This window comes from Antechinus flavipes, chromosome 4, assembly GCF_016432865.1.
Source record: "Antechinus flavipes isolate AdamAnt ecotype Samford, QLD, Australia chromosome 4, AdamAnt_v2, whole genome shotgun sequence".
In the NCBI taxonomy this organism is placed as follows: domain Eukaryota; kingdom Metazoa; phylum Chordata; class Mammalia; order Dasyuromorphia; family Dasyuridae; genus Antechinus; species Antechinus flavipes.
The window spans coordinates 14,425,269-14,446,878 of NC_067401.1; positions in this window are offsets into that span (position 1 = coordinate 14,425,269).

The following is a 21,610-nucleotide window of genomic DNA, read 5'->3' on the forward strand; positions in this document are numbered from 1 at the left end:
TGGAATTTTTTTCCATTTCGCCAATTTTGTTTTTTAGAGAGCTGTTTTCTGTTTCCAGTTCACTAATCCTATTTTTCAAGGATTTTACTTCTTTATCCACTCTCTCTTTAACTGACTTCTCCAGGCTCTTTTCCCATTTTTCTTCTAGCTCCCTTGTGAGAGCCTTTTTAATCACTTCTATGAGGTTCATCTGTGCTGAGGAACAGACGATCTCCTCCTTTGGGGAATCACCTGGAGACTGCCTGTTTTTAGTCTCCTCAGGATTTAGAGTCTGCTCTCTATCTGTGTAGAAGCTGTCAAGGGTTAAAGTCCTCTTCAGCTTCTTGCTCATTCTGTCTATTAATCAGAGACAAACTACCAAAGAAAAACAGAAAAAACTGGAGTCTTTCTTTGGGGGGGGGGCTGGGTGTGTTATCGAGCTTCCTCTACAGACTGCAGGGGGCAGCAGTGAGGCACTAGCAGGACTGTGCTGCACCTGCGCTCTGAGATCCCAAAGCGTGCTGAGTCACTGATGGGGGGGAAGGGGAGAGCGGCCAGGTCCTGAGAGACTCCAGCTGTTTGCGGTTGTGTTCTTCAGCCCCGGTGTTTTTAGCTTCTCTGCTGGGCTGTTGACTTGCTGCAGGTTCCAAACCTGTAGCGAAGCTCTCCCCGCAGAGACGGCTGCGATCACTCCCCACCCCCTATCCGGTCTGCTCCTGTGCTCTCACTGCCGCTGCCCTCAGCCTGCGCCCGATCTAAAACCGCCCCAGCCCTCCAGTAAAGACAGACCTTTCTTCCGGATCTCAAGGATGGCTTCTCTTGGTAACTGTTTGTGGGTTTTTTTCAGTCAAGCATTGATTCAGAGGCTTGTAATGAAGTGGATAGTGAGAGAAAGCACGGAGCTTATGCAACTGTGAGCCTCCTCTCCGCCATCTTAACCGGAAGTATCAAAGTAATTTCAATATCTAATTTTATTCTCACAGCAATCCTGGGTGCTATTATTAATCTCATTTTAAAGATGAGGAAAGTGAGGCAGAAAGAGGTTAAGGGATTTTCCAAGATTCCCACAGCTAGTAAGTGTTGGAGGTTGCATTTGAGCTCAGCTCAGTTCTTCTCTATTCCAGGTCTAGCCTGAAAGTAAATATGATGTGTCATTTGATATTTTTTGTTTTGGGCTTTAAAAAATTTTAAATTTTATTATTTATTTTTTTTTAGCTTTTTGTTTTCAAAATTATTCATAGATAGTTTTCTTTATTTTTTGCTTTTTATTTCCAAAATATATACACAGGTAGTTTTCAATATTTGTCCTTGCAAAACCTTGTTTTCCAAATTGTTTTCTCCCTCCCTTAGACATCAAGTAATATATTAAATATGTTCAACTCTTCTAGACATATTTATCTGTCTGCACAAGAAAAATCAGATCAAAAAGGAAAAAAATGAGAAAGAAAACAAAAAAATGAGCAAACAACAACAAAAGGTGAAAATACTATGTTGTAGTCCATACTAAGTCCATATAATCCTCTCTTTAGGTGCAGATAGCTCTCTCTATCACAAATCTATTGGAATTGGCCTGAACTACCTCATTGTTGAAAAGAGCTATGTTCATCAGAATTGATCATCCCATAATTTTCTTCTTGTCTTGTTGTGTACAATATTCTTTTGGTTCTGCTCACTTCACTTAACATCAGTTCATGTAAGTTTCTCCAGGCCTTTCTGAAGTCATCCTATTGATCTTTTTTTTTAATAGAACAATAATATTCCATTACATTCATATACCATAACTTATTCAGCCACTCTCCAAATGATGGGCATCCATTCAGTTTCCAGTTCCTTACCATTCCCAAAAGGGCTGCTACAAACATTTTTGCATAAGTGGGTCCATTTCCCTTTTTCATGATCTCTTTGGAATATGGGCTCAATAGAGACACTGCTGGATCAAAGGGAATGCACAGTGTGGTAGCCCTTTGGGAACAGTTCAAAATTGCTCTCCAGAATTGTTGAATCAGTTCACAAGTCCACCAACAATATATTAGCTTCCCAGTTTTCCCATATCACCTCCAACATTCATCATTATATTTTTCTGTCATGTAAGACAATCTGAAAGGTATATAGTGGTACCTCAGAATTGTCTTAATTTGCATTTTTCTGATCAATAGTGATTTAGAGCACCTTTTCATATGACTAGAAATAGTTTCAATTTCTTCATCTGAAAATTGTCTGTTCATATCCTTTGATCATTTATCAATTGAAAAATGGTTTGAATTCTTATAAATTTTAGTCAATTTTATATATTTTAGAAATGGGGATCTTTATCAGAACCCTTGAATGTAAATTTCCCCCAATTTATTGCTTCCCTTCTAATGTTGTCTGCATTTTGTTTATATAAAACCTTTTTAACTTCATAAAATCAAAATTATCCATTTTGCATTCCATAATGCACTCTAATTTTTCTCTGACCACCAGTTCCTTTCTTCATCACAGATCTGAGAGGTAGACTATCCTTTGTTCTTCTAATTTCTTTATAGTATAGCCCTTTATGTCTACATCATTAACTCATTTTAATCCTTTCTTGGTATAGGGAATTAGTCAACTCCTAGTTTCTATCATATTATTTTACAATTTTCCCAGCAATTTTTGTCAAAAAAAGTTCTTATCTCAGAAACTAGAGTCTTTGGGTTTATCACATATTAGAAATTATTGTCAGTGACTATTGTATCTTGGGAACCTAACCTATTCTACTGATCAACTACTCTGTTTCTTAGCAAGTGCCAAATAATTCTGATGACACTTTTTTATAATATAGTTTTGGGTGTGGTAGAGCTAAGCCATCTTCATTTGCATTTTTTATTAATTCCTTTGAAATTCTTGAAATTTGTTCTTCCAGATGAACTTTGTTATTATTTTTCTAGCTCTGTAATTTCTTGACAATTTGATTGGTATGATAGTGAATAAGTAGATTAATTTAGGTAGAATTGCCATTTTTATTATATTAACTCAGACTACCCATGAACATTTGATATTCTTCCAATTGGACTTGTTTCAAGTACAATTCTGAGTTCATTTGTGTGGAAAGTGTTTTGTAATTGTGTTTATATAGTTCCTGACTATGTCTTGGCAGGTAGACTCCCAAATATTTCATATTATCTACAGTTATTTTAAATGGTATTTTTCCTTGCGTCACTTGCTGCTGGACTTCTTGGTAACATATAGAAATGATGATGATTTATGTGGATTTATTTTCTATCCTCAACTTTGCTAAAGTTGTGAATTGTTTCTAGTAGTTTTTAGTTGATTCTCTTGGATTCTCTAAGTATATCATTATATCATCTGCAAAAAGTGATGTTTTTCATCACCTACCCTAATTCCTTTCATTTTTTTCTTCTCATATTGCTAAAGCTAACATTTCTAATACAATATTGAATAACAATGGCGATAGTGGGTAACTTTGTTTCACCCCTGATATTATTGGGAATGGCTCTAGTTTGGTTCTTTTGTTTGTTTTTGCAAAGTAATTGCAAGACAAATCACATGGGTGGTAAGTGTTAAGTATCCAAGGCTGGATTTGAATTCAGGTCCTCCTGACTACAGGACTGGTGCTCTATTCACTATAACATCTACTTACCTTGATTAGTATCATTTGAAATGCATGAATTCCTCTGAGCTCAAATGAATGGGAATTTATTTCCAACTGAGGTATCACATAGTTAGTAGGACAGAATCTTGCGATAGAATTTGAATTCAAGTCTTCCTTCCTCCTGGTCTTATGTTCTGTCCATGATACTAATTGTCTGAGCCTTAGTTTCATTTTTTTTTTAATCTGTAAAATGAGGGCATTGAACTAGTTGACCTCCAAGGTTCCCTTTAATTTGAAATCTTTGTGGCCACAATCTCTCATAAGTATATTATCCTTGTTGCTGGAGACAACTCAGGGTTGACAAGGAACAAGAAGGCACACACTATATACAACCTTTCCATCCCACCACCCCCAAATACACATCTTCCTTTCCATGCTCATCATACACATACATACACATACATGTACACACACTTACACACACACTCCTTGAGGACAAGAATATCTTGCCTCTTTTTGTGTCCCCAATGTTTAGAACTGTTCCTGATACACAATGGCCACTTGATGAATGTTTATTGATTGAATGAAATGAAAATGTATTTGGATCGCACTTCTTTGGTAACTGAGGATGGGTTTTTCTAATAGCTAATATTTATATAGCACATTAAAATTTGTAAAACAATTTATATAAGTATATAATTTGATCCTGATGTCATGACCTTCTTCGAGAATGAAGGACAAACACCAACCTCTGTGAACCTATAACAGCTCTGTGAGGGAGGTACTATAATTATTCTCATTTTACAGATGAGAGGCTGAAATTGAAAGTCACACAGTTAGTAAGTATCTGAGCTAGGACTGGAAATCAGTTCTTTGAGATTCCATGTCCAGAATTCTGAATGTTCTGCCACCTTTCTATCCCGAAAGTTACTGTCCATCAATAACTATTGATTCAAGGTAGCAAATCTTCATTAAGTTCCTTTATAACAGAGGAATAAATAATTCAAACTTTGTCGTGTTCTCCCTGCTCCCCATCCAAGACACAACAACATAAATAATGATACAGATATACAGATACATCCACACACACCCAAGGTTTGCAAATCCACAGTTTGTCCTAATATTTCAGGTATCTCTTTCCCAAAGGAAGGAACACAAGTTGATTAAAGCTAAAGATGTATTTTTATTACTGACAGACCAGAGTCCACTGTGCTAATCCTATCCCAAGAGGTCTGACCATCTGCTATAATCAATTTCATCCAGAAGGTGAGAGCCTTTGGTTTTCTAAAGTCTGAAATTACAGCCACCACTCTGATCTGAATAGGTCTGACGGTTAATCCATCTGCTCATCACTCTCTAGGCTCTGGAGATGTTGCTGTCCCTGGTCTCAAACCCATAAAGGACCCTTTGACAGGCTACCCTTAGTAATGTGCAGCAAAGCATGATTTTTTCCTCCAGACACTGACAATCATTTCTCTTAGAAAACCGCAACGCTGAAATATGTGCTTTCTCTTCCCCTGCATAGCCTTGGAGGCTGACTTGTTCCCCAATAATGCAGGAGTCCTGCTGTGAAGGATGTCACCGACAACTCAATTCCACAGACCAGGATTGTTCCTTCTCCACAGGTTTAATCTTCTCCAAAACCATGTTGGTTTGAAACCATCATCAGGTCAGAAGTGTCTAAGTTGAGAGTAATGGCATTCTGCTTGGCTACTAAGTCACTGTGTTCCGTTTTTTTAATGAGGACCAATCTCCAAGGACTTTCAAGGACAGAAGCCTTAATGACACTGTTAGAAGAGAATTTCTTCTGTCTCCTCATCTCATCTTCATTTTAACTTCCTCCTTTATTCAATATACATGTATTATATATTTGTATATGTATAGATATGGAAAAAGAGTCAGAGAGAGAGAATGAGAGAGAGAGAGAGAGAGAGAGAGAGCGCAAGAGAGAAACAGAGAGAGAGAGAGAGAGAAAGAGAGAAAAAGAGAAAGAGAGAGAGAGAAAGAGAGAGAGAGAGAGAAAAAGAGAGTCAGAAAGAGAGTCAGAAAGAGAGAGAAGAGAGAGAGAGAGAGAGAGAGAGAGACAGAGAGAGAGACAGAGAGACAGAGAGACAGAGAAACAGACAGACAGAGAGAGAGAGAGAGAGATTGAGATTCAACCAGAGAGCCATATTGGCCTGATTTTTATAGAATGCTACACTTGGAGTTAAGCAGAACTGGATCTTAATCCTGCCCCAAACATTTACTAACATAACGACTTGACAAAACCTTCTCTGGGTCTCACTTGCAAAATGAGAGATTATACTTCTGAGATTCTAAATTGAGGGTTCCATGAACCTCAGTCTATTTTGATTCTATTAAACTTCTGTACAAATGAATCTTAAAAATAATTTTCATTGACTTCTTGCTTTTCCATCCTCTTAATTATCCCCCCCTCTGATGGCTGAGAGAGAGCCATCCATTGAATCGAAGAATACAAAAGAGAAAAAGCAAAGCTAATGAACATAATAAATAAGATATGTGATGCATCATACCAATGCTCTCCCACCTCTGTAAAGAAGAGAGCTGGGTGCCAACAAATGAATCGCAGCTTTTGCGAGATGAAAGGGATCTCGATGACTAGTTAGTCTAAACTATATAATCTCCTAAATATCTCACATCTGTAGCTCTGGGGATACCATGTCCTTCACCTTTTAATTCTTCAGAAAAAAAGGATCCAAAACAAATCTCTTAAAGTAATACAAAACATTTGGATACAGTCAATCACTTGGGCTGGTGCAAGCCTAGTTCTCACCTCAGTTTCCATTAGCCTAGGAACTCATGCAGGATGTTTATAACCCTGAAGACAAACAAGACCTACACCCATCCCTGAAGCTGTTTTCTTCTAGTCTGTCTCCATCCCCAAAACATTCTTTGGATACTAAGGTGACCCACACTGAGTACCATATGGTCACAGCGCTCTGTTGGTCACTTCTTCAGCACGGAGATAATTTTCTTTGACATATTGAGGAATTATGAATAATTTATCACGAACATGTTTCATGTTATCAAAAGCTATCCACCTTTGTTCATCCCTCCATATGCACATTTATGTTTAGTTCTTGTGACACCTACATCTGGGGGTGTCTGATGCTTTTCTTAATCTGTGTCCTCCAGTCATGGATGTTCTTTCTCCTCACCTTCATATCAAGGGATTCACTAGCTCCCTGAAAAGCTTATGAAATCACTGCTGCTTACCTGATGCCTTTCTTGGGTCTTCCAGTTTGGGGGCTGATTTCCAAAATTAGATGGTATTTATTTGCTGTCAATTACTTTTATTTATATTTTAATAAAATCTAAGCTCCTCCAGGGTGGGACTGGGTTGATTTTTCTTGTTTAATTCTCCCTGTGTTGCCAAATACTTGACATATAGTTGGTGCTTAATAACTATTTGTTGGATAGAATCAGATTAGTATTGTGACCTAATTTTTTTCAGTCTAATCAAGCAACATTAAAAAAATATTTTTAAAAATTATTTTTAAAAATGAATTTATTTATAAAAAATATTTTTCAGTTTTAAATCACCTTTGTTTCCCAATAGATCTCTCTATCTCAGAACCACAGATCCATTGGTTGTGGGGAAGATAAAAAGAAAGAAAAAAATGGAGGTTCAGTAAAACAAACTTATACCTAAGTCAAATCTGACAAAGCATGCAGTGTGTTAAATATGTGGTTCCCTACAGTCTCTGCAAAGAGGGGAAAGAGGCAGATTCTCATAGTTCTTCTGTGGCATAGGGCTAAATAAGCATCGATTAAGCATCTACTGTGGGTCAAGTACAAAATCAAGTATTGGGAATATAAATACAAAGTGAGATTATCTCTGCTTTATGTTCTATTGGGAGGGTATGTAGTAACAGGGAGTGGTGAAAGCCACTGAAGAAAGCAGAGGTCTACTTGGCCAATCTAGTAACATTTCCAAGTACCCAGATCAAAGTGTGTAGCATTGAATTCTAAATTAAATACAAAACTCCGTAGATTATACCTGGCATGTTTAGTAACAATTTGGATCAGGAATAGGAAGAATTAATAGTCAAGAGACTTTTCCCTTTTGGGGGCTCCAATTTCAATATTTTTTTTTTTGTATTTTGTCATGTGTATCTCTTTATCTATTTATTTGTTTATTTTAACATACATTGTTTTATGAATCACATAGGGAGAGAAATGTCAGAGCAAAAGGAAAATACCATGGGAGAGGAAAAAAAAAAAACAAAAAAAAAAAAGAAGTGAACATAGCAACTGTTGATTTACATTCAGTCTCTATAGTTCTTTTTCTGAAGGCAGATGGCATTTTCTGTCCAAAGTCTTTTGGGATTGCTTTGGATCACTGAACCACTGAGAAGATCCAAGTCTTTCATGGTGGATCATTGCACATTCTTGTTGTTACTGTGCACAATATATTCTGCTTATTTCACTCAGCATCTGTTCATGTAAATCTTTCCAGGCCTTTCTAAAATTAGCTTGTTCATCATTTTTAATAGAACAATAATATTCCATTACCTTCATATACCAGGTTTCAATTTTTTTATCTTAAAAATGCATTTACATATAGGACGGTGAGAAAATTAGGATGCTTTCACATACCCCTCTTGCTCTCACAGTCTATGAATCTATAAATTAGAATTACATTTTCCCCTCATTAGAACTGACTTTTTCTATTCCTACTCATTCTGTCTAAAATTATTGCAGTGTGATATAGAGAAGAGATTTGGTCTCAATTCTGAGACATTTACCATAGGAACCTGGGAAAATATGTAAGCTCTTTGAACTTAAGTTTCTACATCTATAAAAATGGGAATAATAATACCAGTACTCACTTCCCTATTGCGTTACTATGGTGTTAATCATTGGCTATAATTTCAATTTAAGTTATCATCTTCTTATACTTTTTTCATGTCAATGGAGATGTAACTAGATCAAGATAATCAATGTGCTTTAGTAGCAAAAGAGTTGGGTTATAACTTCTAAGACTTCTCCTGGTTCTACATCCATGTGATCTTCCCAAAGCACATTTTAGGAGACATAAGCCAGTGGGGATTTGGTATCAGGACTAAAGTTTACATTTCATTTATGGTACTTAGGCCTCTATCTACGGTCATGGATCTTGGTTCCTCATCTCTAATTGGAGACATCCTTGAAGATGTCATCCTAATTCATTCGTTAATCTCGTTGTTTTGGAGTTGACCTGTATTTCTACCTGTCAAACTGATTTTAAAACATCTTTTCATGTTTTTCCATTTAAGAAAGCGGTATCATAAGGGGAGCAGATAGACGATGCAGTGGATAGAATATGGGCCCTGAAGTCAGGAGGACCTTAGACACTTAATAATTATTAGCTATGTGAGCCTGGGCAAGTCATTTAATCCCAACTGCCTTACCAAAAAAAAAAAAAAAAAGAAGAGAGAAAATGACTTCTATAATCCAATTATTTCTTTAGCTATTGAGAGATTTCTGAAACATGATACATAGGGAATGTATATTGATATTTAGCCAGCAAACAATTACAATGATAAGGATTTTGCTGTAGGATTTTTCTAGACAGACACAGATAAGGTCCTGGAAGAGATTTTAGGGGCCATTTAATTCCTCCCCATGAAGAAGTCCCCTCTATAATAATCCAACTAGCTGGACAGAGGGAACAAATATTTATTAAGTGCCTACTTTATTCCAAGAACTGTGCTAAGTGCTTTTTAAATACTCTCTCATAAACCCTGGGAGATAAGTGCTATTCTTATCCCCATTTTATAGTGGGAGAAACTGAGGCAAACAGAAGTCACATTCAGAGTCTTCTTTAACATTTCTATGGATAGAGGAACTCACTTCTTACATTAATTATTAGAAAGCACTGTCTAAAAGCTCCTTCTTAAATTGAGATGAAATCTCCCTTCCTGTATGTCTCACCTCACTCTGCATCTGTGAGTTACAGAGACAATGCCTGAATTTCACAAGACAATCCTAAAATATCAGAAGATAGCCATCTTGTGCCTTCCAAATAGTGTTTTTTCAACATTAATGTTCTACAGGGAATATAATAGAGAAAACTCAATGAAAGAAAATAATCTTTGTTTCCCAGATCAAATGGGATGTGGTTAGAACAAAGGAAATTTAGCTGGATGGAGATAATAGCCAAACACAGGACTTTCCAGCTGAGGAACTAATCAATCAAAATCAAGGAAAATTGGAGCCACGAGGTTAGATAAGACAAACATGCAATGGGAGGCTTGCCCAAGGTATTTTGTTGGGAAGTTGCTCCGATGGGCAGGCCTCCTTTCCTACATTTGCTTCTACTACTTATCTGCACCTAAATATTTTCCTCTGAGCTCGTGGCACTATAGATTATGTTGTGTTTATTTTTGATACAATATGTTTTCCAGAAAATAACTAAGCAAACTCCACTACAGAGTTAATCCCCTGAAAACGGTTTATCAGTTGTTACAGAAAGGACAGATGCGACCTTCGACTTTGCTGTTATGCTATTAATACTGATTATTGCATAGGATCCGTGTTTTGTTGGTATCTTTTCATTATATCACTCAAAGATAAGGGAGGTTATCAGAGTCAAGGACTCTTTTTTAGACTGTTTTATATCCCTCATAATTTCTATCAGATAGTCAATCAATATTTTCTTTTAAAATTTAACTGAACTGACCGGACAATTTAGTCAAAAAAACTTGTAGATATGGACATGGCTTAGCGTGACTTCTGTGTCTGCTCAGCAACTTTTACACTTCAGTTTAAGGACTATTGCTGGTGTCAGCAGTATTTCTACCTAAAATTGACAATTTATCTTTACAAATCCTTGATATCAATTCCCCCAATGGTCATAATGTAGGGAGACTACTCCATAAGAGAAAATAATAGTTTCTTTCCTCCATGAGATGTAAAACTCTTCACTTTTCACAATCAAAAATCTCAATTTTTCTCTATTGAAAATGAAGCTAATAGACTTTCAAGAAAACCATTTATATCATCCTGATATGGTCCTTCATTCTCTTTCCATTCACCTAGCTACCCTGTGACAATAGTACATGGAGAAAAAAAAGATACTATGTACCTTTAATAAATTATACATAAATCAGTGGCACTGTATTTTTATATGAATCTAAAGCCATTGTCTGAAAGCGGTCCTGAGATCTTAATATCATTAATAGCTTACATTGATGGATAATTCTACAGTTTCCAAAATATTTTCTTCAAAATCCTATAAGATAGACTTTATTAATATTGCTATTTTTATTTTACATAAGAGAAAATTTAAATTTAGAGAAAGATTAAGGGACAGTCCAAAGTCTTGTAGGTAGAGACAGTTGCAGGACCAGGATATGAATCCAGAGCTTCCCTCTCCCATTTCAAAACAGTTTATAATATAATGACATAATGGAATGAATTATATGTATATATAATCATATCATCATGTATTAATATACATTATCATATATAATAAAATGGTATATATTATAATGTATAAAAGCAACAATAATAATAACTAACATTGACATGACTTTTTTTACTCTTTATGAACTAATTTGAAGTTGGGAAAATCTTTATTGTTCTGGACTTCGGTGTCTTCATTTGTAAAATGTAGACGGTGGACCTGAAGTCCTTTTCAGTTCTAAATCTGGGACCGGCTCCCCCATCTAAGCATCTGTTACAGCTCGGTTCTGATTAGAGAAACTGTGCCAATGTGTTTTCCAAAGTAACAGGCTGCTCTGGGGCAGAGAAGCAAAAGCACATGGTTTGACTTCTTCCTCCTGAGCCAGGCCACAGTCTTCTGCCCCCTGAGAGTTAGGACACAGCAAGGGGCCACCAGCCTGGGTGGGATCGGGACACAACACCCAGAGTCTCTCCAAGGGCCACAAAACGTGCCTGCAAACAGTCTCGAGGAGCCACCCCAACTGATCTCCCCGTTCCACTTGGGAGGGTGATCTGCCAGTCCCCCAGCCTCCCCATCCCCATACCATATTTCACTGTGGCAACTTCCCCAGCACAGAAAGTTGTCCAGGGCAGCCATGACCAGCTCCACTCAATGGAGACTTTCTGATGCTGATGCCCAAGAAACAAGATCACGGGCCACAATTCAGGTGGAAAATCCAGTCCACAGGCATTATGGCCTTCAATTAAGCCCTTATCACTTATGTATACAGGGGAGATAGCTTTTTCCTAGAAGTGGTTCTTTAATGCCCACTAGGTCATTCTGTTATTTGTTGAGCTTTTAGAGTTAGCTCTTACATTCTGCATGTGCTCTCTCTGTCTGTCTCTCTCTCTCTGTTTCTCTCTGTCTCTCCTGTCTCTTTCTTTGTCCGTCTGTCTGTCTCTCTGTCTATCTCTGTCTCTCTGTCTCTGTCTCTCTCTCTGTCTCTGTCCCTCTCTCTCTGTCTCTCTCTGTGCCTCTGTGTCTCTTTCTCTCTCTCTCTCTGTCTCTCTGTCTCTGCCTCTGTCTCTCTGTCTGTCTCTGTCTATCTCTTTCTGTCTGTCTCTGTCTCTGTCTCTGTCTCTGTCTCTGTCTCTCTCTCTCTCTCTCTCTCTCTCTCTGTCTCTTTCTGACTCTCTCTCTCTCTCTCTCTCTCTCACACACACACACACACACACACACACACACACACACACACTTTTCATCTTCATACCTTGTGTGGTACTTGATAGGGAGCTCTTCTGTCTCACTAGCCCCTGGGAAGAAGAGCTTCCCTCTGCTTTGGATGGATCTAGTATATACCTGGTAATTTGTATGTTGTCTACCCCCTTAGAATACATTGAGGGAAGGCTCATTTTTCCCTTTGTTTCCCTAGTACTCGGCATTGTGAGTGGCTGGATGGTAAATGCTCATTCATGTTGTTAGCTGACTGAACCTGCACCAGCCGCCTTTCTGTGTGACCCATTTCGGTTCTTTGGAGGGGACAGTACTTTATACATACAATTGGCTTTCAAAAAGAACTTGTCGATTTCATTGGGCCAAATGAGCTGTCCAGGCTCACCCAGCCCAGTCTACGCTCCCAGGTTCCCTCTCCTTGTCTCTGTGAGGAGGCAGAAAGCAGAGATTGCTCAGCAAAGACCGGACCCTCCATGATTAGCTCCTGTCTTGGAAGGAAATAGCGTTAGCAGAAGCAACTCGAGGAAGCCGCACAACTGCCCCGCCCAGAGCTAGTCTCAGGGGAGCCCAGACCCAGGTCTTTTCCTTAGTTCGCTCCAGGGACACAAGGAGCTGGGAGCTCCTCAGAGCTCCCTTATGTCCTGAGGACTGGGAACACCGGCCAGGCTTAGCCCTTGTATTCTACTCTTATGGAGAGAACCAGAGGCCAGATAAAGAAGTATCACCCGGCACGGACACCATGTTTTCGGAAGGACATTTAGAGAACATCCAGAGAAGGTGACCAGGATGGGAAGGGGCTCACTTTGATGACCAGGGGAAGTAATTCAGATGTTGAGCCTGAACGCTTACTGTTTTCAAGTATTCAGAGGGCTGGAGGTAGAAATAGGACGAGGTTTTGCTTAGTCCCAGAATAGATCTAGGAACACTGGATGGAAAAGGAAAAGAAACAAGTTTGTCCTCAGGGTAAGGAAAAATAGAAGAATAATTAGAGTCATCCTGAAATGAAAAGGGCTTCCATGGGACATTATTGTTTCTCTCCCCCTGAAGCTCTTCAGGCAGAGGCTGGATGGCCGCTGACTGGTGAATTCCAGAGAGGATTCTTAGAGCTGAGTTCAATGCAAGGGTCTCTGAGAGTCCTTCCAAATCTGAGACTCTGTGACTCCCCTTTCTGTCCTGTTTGTCAGTAACTTCCGTCCTTGTGTTTTCAGAGTGAGGGACGGAGAAGGGAGAACAATAAATGTCTATCTGTAGAGAATGGGGAAGAACCCAGCAGCTTGTCTAAGTCCGTGTATTGGTCGCACCGTTTCTTGGCCTGTTCATCTGAGAACGTCCAATCAGAAACACGAAAGATGTGAAGTGCAGCATAGAAGCTGGCATGTTATACTTATTGCAGAGAAGGAATAAAGAATATTAAAGGTATTAAGGAATGAAGATTTCTCAGAGAATCAAGAACCCCTTAATTATTGAAATATGTGAATGGTGGTGGAGAATGAGCAAGAGATTCTGCCAGATCTTTTTATTTCTCTTATCTATTTCTCTTTTTTATTTTTATCTTTTTATATTTCTCTTATCTTATGCCTTCCTGTGATTTGGCAGACAAACCTCTCTTAGAAGAGGATAAAGTTGGTGAAATTCCTGGGAGAAACTCTAAACAAATGTAGGAAAAGGCCACAGATATGAGATCTCTAAGCCCGTAAGGAGGAGCAGAAGTTGCCAAATGAGCATTAAGTGTGGTCCATCAGTCAGTTTTAGGAATTGGACCCTCCTAGGGAAAGGCTGACTGATGCAGTGTGGAGAAGATTGGACAGTGCAATTCTGCTAAGCAGATGGGGAAATCTGCTCAGCTAGAAAGGGACTGCAGAGTAAGAAGTGCCAATAAGTGATGCAATAGCTCACCTATAGACTTGTAGGGCTTCAGTGAAAAAAGTAATTGTAATGAATAAACCAATGATTCAGATAAAAAATCCACAAAATTATTGGTCTTTATGTTACCAAAAGCAAAAAAAAAAAAAAAAAAAAGAGAGAGAGAGAGAGAGAAATATTAGTTAAAGCTACAGAACATATAAATTTAAAAATAAGTTGCATGTGACTGTCTTTCTGTCTTGATTTTACATAAAATCTTTGTTATTTTTATATGAGAAAATTTTCAGGTTTGTTAAATTCTGAATAAAATAATATTTAAAACATTAATGTAAATCAAACAAGAAAAACTGATGAAATATCAGTGATTTTTACATTTTAATCTTAAAAGAGTTGCTTCATGGGATACAAAGAAATAGGGAAATAGGCAATCCAAGCACCCAGAATTGCAGGCTCTCCAAGGATTTTAAAAAGAATGTTCTTCCTTATATCAGATTGTTTGCTGTCTTAAGGAGGGGACAGAGTGAGGAGGGGAAAGAAAAATTTGAAACAGAAAAGTTTTACAAAAATTAATATTGAAAATTGACATGTATTTGGAAAAAAATGCTACTGAGAAAAAAATTTAAAAAAAAGAATGGTCTTTAAACAAGATATAGAGAACATTGTGAGATGTAAAATGGATCATTTTGAATATATTAATTAAGAATTTTTTGCACAAACAAAACCCATCTACTCAAGATCAGAAGGAAAGCAGAAAGCTGGCAAACAATTTTTACATCAAGCATCTCTGATAAAGCCTCATTTCTGAAATAAATGGAGAACCGCATCAAATTTGTAAAAATACAAGTTCTCCCCTAATTGATAAAGGATCAAAGGATATGAACAGGCAGTTTTCAGAAGAAGAAATCAAAGCTATCTCAAGTCATACGAAAAAAAAATGCTCTAAATTCCTTCTGAGTAGAGAAATGAAAATTAAAACAACTCAGATACCATCTCATTATACCTATCAAATAGACTAATATGACAGAAAGAGAAAATGAGAAATGGAGAGGATGTGGGAAAATTGGGACACTAATGCACTGTCAGTGGAGTGGTGAACTGATCCATCTGTCCTGGAAACAATTTGAAACTACATTGAAAGGCTATAAAACTGCATACCCTTTGACATAGCAATACCAGTATTAGGTTTATATCCCCGAAACATAAAAATTAATATGGGAAAAAGATCCATATATAAAAAAATTATAATAGCTCTTTTTGTGGTGGCAAAGAATTGGGAATTGAAGGGAATGGCTAAACGAGTTATGGTATATAAATGTAATGGAAGGGTATTATGTTATAACAAATGATGAGCAGGTAGATTTCAGAAAAACCTGGAAAGACTTATATGAACTGATGCAAAATGAAGGAAACAAAACTAGGAGAACAATGTACACAGCAACAACAATACTGTATGATGATCAACTAAGATTGATTTAGGTCTTCTCAGCAATATAATAATCTGAGATGATTAGATCTAAGATATGATTCCAAAAGACCTATGATGGAAAATGCTGTCCACATCCAGAGAAAGAACGGATGGAGTCTGAAAGCAGATCAAAGAATACTATTTTCACTTTCCTTTTTTCTAGGTTTTTTTTTCCTTTTCTTCTTATACAACATGACCATTATGGATGGCTATAATAATTTACATATAATTTATATATAATCATATGTATATAATTTATGTCTTAGGGAGGATAGAGAATAGGGAGGAAGAGAGTTTGGAACTCGAAATCTTATATAAAATGAATGTTAAATTTTTTCGTTACATGTACTTGGAAAAATTACTATTTTAAAGGAATATAAAAGAATGGTCTTACTACCATTTGCTGTTTTACTTACAAGACTGCCTAACAGAATTACTCTAAAGTTAGAATTCCTTAGTGTATAAAAAGATTTATTCATGGACTAAGAAACAGGGGCAGGTCATGTGGAAATATTTACATGAGAGTCAGCAAAAAGCTTTTATCTGTTTCCCTCAATTCTGCCTCCCCCACACCTTAAATACAGGGTTATACGTGCCCTGGCATTGACCATAAATGGCTAAATTAGACGGCCATGTGGAACTGGCACACCTGCCTCCTGACACGTGGCATCCTGGGAAAGGTCCAGACCACTACAATGTAGACCAATATAGGTCTCCAGAGTGTCTAAAACTTAATTTGGATCTGCTCCAGAGCATACTCTGCTAGGAACTTGAAAAACCTTCTACACTGCCATTTGACTTAAGCGGGGACCACTTTCACCCCCATCCACATTCGACATTTTCTTAACAAGGTGACAGAGAAGCCACGGACATCACTTCTGGTAACATTTTAGTTTTCCCTATTAGCCATTGGAGTGTGATCACCCATGGTGAGAGGCTCTTTGAGCTGTTACTAGAGGAGGCTACTGGCACGGTGACGAGTCGCTAGGGCGGGAGTTCTATCTTTGTCCTTGGATTCCATATTTGTGCTGGCAGATCGTCAGACGGATGCAGCATGCGTGAAAACCATTTGGAAATAGGTTCCATAGTATTGTACAAAAGTCCTTCAATCTGTTTTTAGAAACAGTGGGTTTTCTCCTCCAGTTTTTTCCCAGATACAAATGACCAAGAGTCGCCCAAACCTAAGTCCCGAGACAAGGTCCCAGAAGAAGAATGGCACCCAAATGGATTCTACAAGCTTCTCGAAGGTAGAGGCTGTTTCTTATTTGTCTGGATCCCCAGCACCTGGGACAGTGCATGTCATTTAGTAGATAAGTGTTGCTTGTTGATTGATCACAGAGCATTGGGATCAGAGAACCTGGGTCCCATCTTGGTTCTGACACTTGCTCCCGGGTGATTTGGGGCCCATCACCCACCTGCCATCTCTGGATTACAGCAGCGACCTTGTCCATCTGAGGATGACTCCTCCCTGAATCTTGCTCTCTGATTGGTGAATCCCTGCCTGTACCTGTCATTTCGGGAGAAGCCCCAGCACAGGTGAGCTGGCAAATGGTGAACAAATGGCCTTCCTCTAATTTTTCTAACTGCACACTTTTGAGTTCCATCTGCATTAACATTTTCTCCATCACTTTTAAAAGACAATCATCTAAGCACAAAACCGAGCCCTGATTTGCTGTTATTTTGGGGGGTGTGAATGCTTACCATGAGGATTTCATTATCAGTGCTGATGAAGTAAGTGTTCAAGAGTGCCCCAGCATCCCCATGTCACACGCTTGACTCCCAGCTCCACCACTCCACCTGGAGCATTTCCCCCATGGAAGCATTCTCCCTCCTTCCCCAGCCCCACATAATACAGCTTCCCTTCAAATCAGAACATTCTCTAATTTTTATATCCTCAATACTTAGTATAATGCCTGCCACATATATGCAGTTAATAGATGCTCTCTCCCTCCTTCCTTCCCTGCCTCTTTCTATGTCTCTGCCTGTCTCTGTGTCACCCTCCCTCCCTCCTTCTCTTCTTCTTCTTCTTCTTCTTCTTCTTCTTCTTCTTCTTCTTCTTCTTCTTCTTCTTCTTCTTCTTCTCTCTCTCTCTCTCTCTCTCTCTCTCTTTCTCTTTCTCTCTTTCTCTCTCTCTCTGTCTCTCTCTCTGTGTCTCCCTCCCTCCCTCCCTCCTTTCCTTCCAATTTCTCTGTCCCTCTCTGTCTCTGTCTCTGTCTCTCTCTCTCTCTCTCTCTCTCTTTCTCTCTCTCTCTCTCTCTGTCTCTCTCTCTGTGTCTCCCTCCCTCCCTCCTTTCCTTCCAATTTCTCTGTCTCTCTCTGTCTCTGTCTCTCTCAATCTCTCTCTCTCTCTCTCTCTCTCTCTCTCTCTCTCTCTCTCTCTCTCTCTCTCTTCCCTCTGCCTCTTCCTGAGTTTTCCCATCTGGAAAGTGAAGGGTTAAACAAGATGGCCTTTTATGTTTCTTTTATCGCTGGCACCATGAGCCATTTGTGTCCTGATTCTTTAGCACTCCTTTTCACAGAGAATGCCCTTCCACTGTTTGGCATTGAAAGCCCTTCACAATTGGCTCCAATCGAGCTTTCTAGACTTTGATCTCCTAGTCCTCCCCCTCTCTCTCTTTAAGCTGGATTTTGAACCAAAGTATTCCTGTGAGCCTCCACTACTCCAAGCTTCCTCTTATAGAGATTCTAAGGAAGGGGTCATGAAAAATTAGATATAACTGAAATGACTGAGCTAACCAGCTAACCAACACTAACCAGCACATAGTTGATGTCTGTTAAATGCTTATTGTTTAGATACATCTCTTAATCATTCAATGCTTCAATTTCCTCATCTGTAAAAAGATGGGTTTGTACTCAAAGCCTTTAAAGTCCCTTCCAGCTTAAGGGCTATTATCCTACAAGAAACATCTCTACATGTATTGAGGACATCTTTGAGAGAAATATGAGAAAAGATTAAAATTCATAAGATCCTAGATGATTAAAAGGGACTTCAGAGGCCATCTGCTCTATACCCTTCATTTTACAATTGGGGAAACTGAGGTCTGGGATAAATGATTTGTCAAAAGCAACATGGGGGTAAGCTACAGAAGAATGATTTGAATGTATAACCCCTGACTTCAGAATCAATGCTCTTTCTACTAAGCCATGACTAAAAAAATTTTGTTAAGCTTTTGATTTTTAAAACATACATATGGATCATTTTCACCATTTTCCCTCACAGAACTTTGTGTTCCAAATTTTTTCTCCCTGCCCTGCACCCCCTTCCCTCAATGGCAAGTTATCCAATATATATGTTAAGTATGCAATTCTTCTATACTTATTTACACAAATATCATGCTGAACAGAAAAATCAGATCAAAAAAGAAAAACATGAGAAAGAAAACAATGCAAGCAAACAACAACCAAAAGAGTGAAAATGCTATGTTGTAATCCATGCTCAGTTCCCACAGTTCTCTCTCTGGGTGCAAATGGCTCTCTCCATCACAAGACCATAGAGACTGGCCTGAATCACCTCATTGTTGAAAAGAGCCACATCCATCAGAATTCATCATCATGTAGTCTGGTTGTTGCCATGTAAATGTTCTCTTGGTTCTATTCATTTCACTTACCATCAGTTCATATAAATTGCTCCAGGACTCTCTAAAATCCTCCTGATGATCATTTCTTATAGAAAAATAACATTCCATAACATTCATATTTATTCATTCATTTCAGTTTATTCAGCCATTCTTCAACTGAGGGGCATTAACTCAGTTTCCAGTTTCTGGCCACTACAAACAGGGCTGCCACAAACATTTTTGCACATGTGGGTCCCTTTCCCTCCTTTAAGATCTCTTTGGGGTATAAGCCCAATAGAAACACTTCTGGGTAAAAGGGTATGCACAGTTTTATAACTCTTTGGGCAGAGTTCCAAATTGCTCTCCAGAACGGTGGGATCCATTCACAATTCCACCAACGATGTATCAGTGTCCCAGTTTTCCCACATCCCCTCCAACATTTGTCATTATCTTGTCCTGTCATCTTAGCCAATCTGAGAGGTGTGCAGTGGTACCTCAGAGTTGTCTTAATTTGCATTTCTCTGATCAATAGTGATTTAGAGCATTTTTTTCATATGACTAGAAATGATTCGATTTCTCTATCTGAAAATTGTGTTTAAGACATGACTCTTAAAACACTTTTTTACAGCAAGAATGCACATCTCAATAACCATATAATTGATCAAAAACTTCAGAGACTATAAAACCCTGTTGTGCTTATTATTTATTAACAACATCCAGCCTTAAAACTCACTTTCAACATGGCGCCCCTAGTGAATGTGTCAAGATCAGACAAGCTTTTTAGATAGGTGGAACCATAGAAATAACGTTATTTCAGAATCCCATATTTATTAATGTTAAGCAAGAGATAAACAAGGAGAGGTGTGCTAATAAAATATGCTAGGAGTATCCTGGAGGATTTCCTGTGTAAAAACAGAATGGAAGAGAGATTAGGTAGAGGGCTATTCCAGACCCTCCTATATAGGAATGACATTGTAGAAATCTCATCAAAGCCTAATTGCTAGAGAAGTCTTTAAAAACATCCATGACCATACACAGTTTCCATGTTGATCCTTACCCACATGTAATAAAGCCAGGATGAGTGCTGGGGTCCAAATTGCAAAATGGGATATAATACCTCTCAGTTCTCCTCAGGGACAAATACACCAAACTCCTATCCCTTCGCCTGCTAATTATCTTATGGATTATTTCACCAGACTTAAAGGTTATCTAGGAGGGAATTACATTAGAAATATTTAGAGATGTAACAGTCTTTGAGCCCCCACATTGCTTTATAAGAACTGTAAGAATCTTTTTTTCCAAAAGCTTTCTCTTTATTCTCAGGCTCAAGCCCTGAACTCATAGGCTTAGATAAACATCAATGTTATTGATGATATAATTTATTAACAGCCACAAATAACATAAGATACAGAGTAATCTTCAATAATGTATTAACTCTGAGAAAGGTCATAGCCAATCACCTTGGTGCTCTTGAAAAGCAAGGGAAATGGAGTCGTCTCCTAGAAATCTCTCGCCAACAGCTGCAAGTGCTGACGCTCCCAAAACAGAGTGCAGTAATTCATTCTCTCAGGATGGCAGTTCTCCTCAGAAACTCTCTTCATAATGTCTCGTCCACACAGTGAGAGAGGTAAATTAGGTTCCTTCAAAATGCCTCTTTAGACGCTCTCACAGATGATGATGATTAACTCGTTCTCTCATGGCAGGTCAGAGACCCTCCCAGACTCCACGTGACTGTTAATTCACCAAATCTCCAGGGGAAGAGAAGAGAACCAATATTTATATAGCACCTACTATGTGCCAGGAACTGTGCTAAGCACTTTATAACTGCCATTGTGTCACCATGACAGCTTTAAGGATGACAATTACCTTTCAGATTCCAGGGTTCTAGTCCCACTGTTTTAAAAAAGCACAGTAATAATATCTAAAATCCCAATAAGAAGATCCATTAGCTAACAAAGTATCTTTCCTGGAGTGTAGGTCAGACCATTCTTCTCCTCTGTTCGATGAACTCTGGGGGCTCCTGATTGCCTTAAGAATCCCAGACATTTCTCTTCTAACATTTAAAGACTTTTACTACCAGGCAGCAAACTACCTTTCCAGCCTTGATCTACTCCCCATCACTTTTCTTCATACTCTCCGCTGTCCAGCCATGCTACCCTTTCATTGTTACCCAATACATCATCCCACCTTCCAGAGCCATGTTTTTGTACTGGCTTTCCCCATGTCTGAAATGCGGGCTCTCCTTACGCTCAAAACCCCTCACTTCCTTTGAGATTCAACTCAAGATCATCCTTCTATTTAAAGTCTTTCCTGGTCCTCCCAGTGCTATTGCCATCATCTCAAAATGATTTTATATATGTGTGTATGTAGATATACACACACACATATATACTATATAGATACATATTTATGTATACATAGACATATATATATAATTGTATTATATATATATATATATATATATATATATATATATATATATATATATATATATAAACATCTATCCATTCACCCCACTCTGTCTCTATGCAAAGTATATGTATAGATAT